The sequence below is a fragment of the Camellia sinensis genome, chromosome 4 (assembly GCF_055761805.1).
Source record: "Camellia sinensis isolate YWXY chromosome 4, ASM5576180v1, whole genome shotgun sequence".
NCBI lineage: Eukaryota > Viridiplantae > Streptophyta > Magnoliopsida > Ericales > Theaceae > Camellia > Camellia sinensis.
The window spans coordinates 48,385,758-48,391,268 of NC_138964.1; positions in this window are offsets into that span (position 1 = coordinate 48,385,758).

Genomic DNA, 5,511 nt, shown 5'->3' on the forward strand with positions numbered 1-5,511 from the left:
AATTACATTCTTTTTTCTGGCCCTCCACTTCTTCTTCTGTTTCTCCTTCCTCATCTGCACCTCCACTTGTTCCTCTTCCTGTTCCTAGTTCTGCTAATCCCCCTATTTCTTCTACTGATCTTTCTCTGTCTATTCCTAGTTCTACAGTTCCTTCCTCCTCTTATCCTATTCCTATATCTTCAATTTCTATTGATTTACCTCTCTCTGCTCTAGTTTCTACTCATCTTGCTCCTCATATCCGCTCCAACACTCATTCTATGGTCACTCGGTCCAAATCTACTTCTCTTCCTCCTACTGCTCATCTGGCTCATGTTCCCACTGAACCTTCTTCCTATAAGGAAGCCTCTCAATCTTCAGATTGGACTCAAGCTATGCATGAAGAATTTCATGCTCTTCAACTTCAACATACTTGGTCCTTAGTTGACCTTCCACCCCACAAGAATGTCATTGGGTGTAAGTGGGTTTATCGCTTGAAAAAGAACTTTGATGGTTCCATTGTTCGTTATAAAGCCCGGTTAGTGGCTAAAGGTTATCTCCAGGAGGAGGGTATTGACTATCAAGAAACCTTTAGTCCTGTTGCCAAGCAGCCTACTATTCGCGTTTTATTGTGTCTTGCCCTTCATTTTGGTTGGTCTATCAAACAATTGGATGTATCTAATGCTTTCTTGCATGGTGTCCTTCATGAGGAGGTTTATATGACTCAACCCTCCGGTTTTATTGATTCTTCTCATCCTCATAAGGTGTGTAAACTGCATAAAGCCTTGTATGGGCTTAAGCAAGCTCCTCGGGCATGGTTTTCTACATTCTCCACTTTTCTCTTGTCCCAAGGTTTCATTGCTAGTCATTGTGACTCTTCTTTGTTTATTAAGAAGACTGCATCTGCCATCACCATTCTACTTATATATGTTGATGATATTTTGCTAACTGGGAGTGATGTTTCTTATATTACCTCATTGCTTGCTCAAATGCATTAAGTTTTTTCCATGAAAGAGTTGGGTTTTCTGAATTATTTCTTGGGCATCTCTGTTCACACTTCTGCTGCTGGTTTCTTTTTGCATCAATCTAAGTATGCCACTGAGATATTAGCCAAAGCTGGGATGTCCCACTGCCAGCCCTATGCCTCTCCCATGGCTACTAAATCCTCCAGCTTCCCCAACTCTGATCTTCCATTTGCACGCTCCTTTGGTTAGTCATTTTAATGCTGTCAAACGCTTATTGCATTATTTGAAAGGAACTCTTGATAAGGGTCTTCAATTTCAGCCAGGCCCTCTTGTTCTCACTGCTTATTCGGATTCTGACTGGGCTGGGAACGCCATTGCCCGCAGGTCCACTACTGGCTTTTGTATTTTTCTGGGTCCCAACTTGGTTTCTTGGTCTGCGAAGAAACCACCTACTGTTTCTCGCTCCTCCACTGAAGCTGAATATCGCGCTCTTGCTCAGACTTCAGCCGAGCTTAGCTGGCTTGGCATGCTTCTTCGGGATCTGCACATTCCTCTTGACCGACCTACTCTATGGTGTGACAATCTCTCTGCCATTGCCCTGTCTAGTAATCCGGTTTTTCATGCTCGGTCTAAACATATTGAAGTGGACTATCATTTTGTCCGTGAGCGTGTTGCTTCCAAACAGTTGCTTATCAAACATCTTGCTACTGCTGACCAGATTGCTGATATCCTCACCAAACCCCTTTCAGTTTCTCGGTTTAACTTTCTTCAACACAAGCTTCTGGCTCATTCTTCTCCTGTCAGCTTGACGGGGCATGTTAAGCAACCTCAGTTGTAGAATTCACAGCATGACCAATCTGTTTGAAGTCTGTTAGATTAGTCAACACTAGTTAGTATTAACTATAGCAGTTGTAAAGTTGTTAGAACTATAGTTAATTGTAACTATAGTTAGGTAGAGTATATTAGTTTATAAATACTGTACATGATCTATAAAGTGTGTTTTTGAGATTGATTGAAACAATTAATAAAAAATCTGTTTTGACTCTTCTTCATTTTCTTGAATCTGCTTTATGAAATCTGCTTTAGAATAAAACATCTATAGCCAAAATGTCATTCCTTCACAACCTCATGCTCACATTAGCAACACATACAATGACATGGGATCATCAATTTAAAACATTATCTATTCACCATTGGGAAACATTACAAATTTAAAGCAAAACAACTAAACATGCTCGAATAAATCCGGATACTTGGAACGGACTTCTGCCTCCTTTTCCAAAGTCGCTTCCTCAATCCCATAGTGTCTCCACAACACCTTCACTAACGGTATGGTTTTGCCTTGAAGTACTTGCTCACGTGTGTCTAGTATTTGAATGGGCCGCTTTTCGTAGGAGGCATCCTCATCTACCTCTAAATCAACCCAATCTAACACATGAGAAGGGTCGGGTTTGTACTTCCTAAGCATAGATACGTGAAACACATTGTGAACCCCTGAAAGTTGTGGCAGTAAAGCTAACCGATATGCCACTTCCTCGATTCTCTCTAATATCTCGAAGGGCCCAATGAACCTCGGAGACAACTTACCACTCTTGCCAAACCGCATTAAACCCCATCTAAGTGAGATCTTAAGGAAAACATGATCACCCACTTCAAAAGATAAGGGTCGCCTCCTCTTATCAGCATAACTCTTTTGTCGGCTTTAAACCGTAGCTAACCTCTTCTGAATGAGAGCAACTTTCTCGATTTTCTCTCTAACAAGTTTTGGTCCCAACAACGGTGCATCCCCTACCTCAGCCCAACAAACTGGTGACCTAGATATGAATTGAAACTGCTCAAACCGCGATTGATTATTAATCAATCTGTCATTTATAATTTTACAGAAAATCACACCGCACACACGCCCGTAGTTGTTAATATAGGTCTTGCGTGTACATTAATTTTGGTTCAAATATTAATGTACGAAAATGGCAAGTTTTTAAAAGATTCATATCTATGTAATTTAGGGTCATAAATATATGGATAAATTTACAATGTGTATCTTTTAAAATGATGCATATCGTAAAAAAATTATAATTTTTTATGATAAACATTATAATTGTTTATGATGTGTGTTATGATATTTTGTAGTGAAGTTATGAATATTGAATTTATGATGTGTATCCTAAAATTAAGAATGATAAAATTATGACACTTTGTGACTTTTATTATGACATTTTGGGATTTTGTTATGATATTTTGCAGTGAAAAAAAAAGGTATAACTTTTGCAATGAAAAAAGTTACAATATTTTGCATTTAAATTATAAAATTTTGTAAAAAAATTATGAAAGGTATACCATGTGCACCTTTTTGAAGGTGTATCTCCCTAAATATATATATATATATATATATGTAACTCCTTTATCTACTGTTAAAAGTTGATTGACGAGAAAAACTAATAAAAGATGGAAAGTTATGAAATTTATGACTAGGAAACAAAAAAAAAATTAAAAAAAAAAAAAATCAGAATGTAGAGTATCTTGCCAATGTTTAGAAAACCAATAAGTACGCACTCATGGTGGAAGACGCAAGATCAAGCAATGAAAAGCCATGGTCTTGTGGGCGTATGGCCAGGGCTATAGCGATTCCGGTTTTGACCTGCCATTTCCTGTATTCCGGACTCAGGCCTTGAGGTTTAATATTGTTATTTAAGTCTCTTTTCCTCTTTTCCCTTTCCTATTTGAGTGTTGGAACGTGTTGGGCATGTTTGGAATAGGTTGGTTGTTAGTTGGTCTAACTTGATGTTGCCCAGATTTTGGCTTCTTCGCTTGAGCGAGCTTTGTAATCTCTCAGTATTTTTCCCCTAGACTTGCAAAATTTTTGGGAAGGTAAAGTTCTTCACTCGAGCGGCGGTGTGCATCTGTAAAACTTCTGAAGGTATGTATTTTGTGCTCGAGTGAGGTCGCTTATTGTGTCTGGTCGCTCGAGCGACAACTCCTTCGCTTGAGCGAGCCTCGCGTATATCAGTTCGCAGCAGAGCAGTTTTACATCACTTTTTGGATTTCTTTTCACTCAAAACCCTAAATCGGCTCCCTCTCTCTGTACAAATACATATAGATTTAGGGATTTCTCAACCCTAGTTCCTTTGTTAAAAAAATAGAGCATCTTGTGGGCTTCCATTTGATCCGAACAAAGTCTAGTTTCGGTGTCTTTGAAGTTCTTCCATTTCTCCTTTGGGCTTCTATTCTTGAGGTAGGGATATTCTACACCTTAATATGGTTTTTAACCTAAATATTTGTTGTTTTGTATAAATGATGAGATTTGGGAGTGATTTGGGTAAACTAGGGTTTGGGCTCAAATTAAAAGAGGGGTTTTCCATGTTGGGTCACAAAATGAATATGGGTTTTGTATATGAAGCTCTCTTGTGTTAAAATGGTGAAATTTAGCCTTTGGGTTGATATTTGGAAAAGGAAGAAATTTTCCCTAATATGTGTTAAATAATTATTTTGTATAAATAATGAAATTGGTATGAGAAATATGAAATTGAGAGGATGTATGAATGAATGGTGTAGTTAGATTGGTTAAATCACTCACCTATGGAAATTTGGTAAAATATATGTTATAAAGATTGTATATCTGTTTAGAAATATCTATTTTTGGGCTATCGATGAAGGATAACTATGATTGTTGTAGAAACTGCATGAGGATTAGGTGAATTGAAACTAACCATTTAAATTGTGTCATTGAATATGACGGTTTTATTAAAACATTGAATATGTGTTGTAGATAGTCATTGTATATGACGATGCTTTTAAATACATTGTATATGTATCATTGTTTGGGAGGAGATAGGGGATGTACTTCATTGTTTGGGAGGAGATAAGGGATGGACTCCATTGAAATTAAGTTGGCCGGAGTGTCCAAGATGAAAGTCTCGAAATCTTGTATATATATATATGGGTGTCGATTCCCTCGGATGAGAATTTCGTAAAATGGCAAAATTGAAGTGTTTGAATAATGGTTGTATTGAATTGTAAACCCCTGAGTTGTAGTCTCATTTGGGTTGCTTAGATAACAATGAACTTGACTCATGAATTGGCTCGAAATGAAATGAATTAACTTGAGAAGAATGAATGGAAATGGATTAAGATGTGGATATCAATTTTGAATGGTCAATGTAAGTTGGTCATGAATATTGAACATTTATTTGACACTTATATCTTAGTTAAACCTCATATATTGTGTTGGTTTATCTCTACTGGGTTTTGGCTCACCCTACTTGGGAAACCATTTTCAAGTACTGGTTATATGCTTCCTCCAAGGACATAGCTTGGGAGGACGTAGGAGCTGAAGGCTTTATTTTGTTATTTTTGTGTTTAAATGTTTATTCAAGCCAAGAGCTTTAAATGTATAAAGCTTATAACTCTCTTTTGTTGTAACCAAGTTATGTCTTGGAAAGATGTAAGCCCTTAGGGCATTTATTTTGTTGTCATTGACGAATGTATAATGCATGTAATACCTTTTGTAATATGGACTTTGATATATGAAAGTGTACCAATTATATTATATTCATTTCTCTTATGAGTTGGA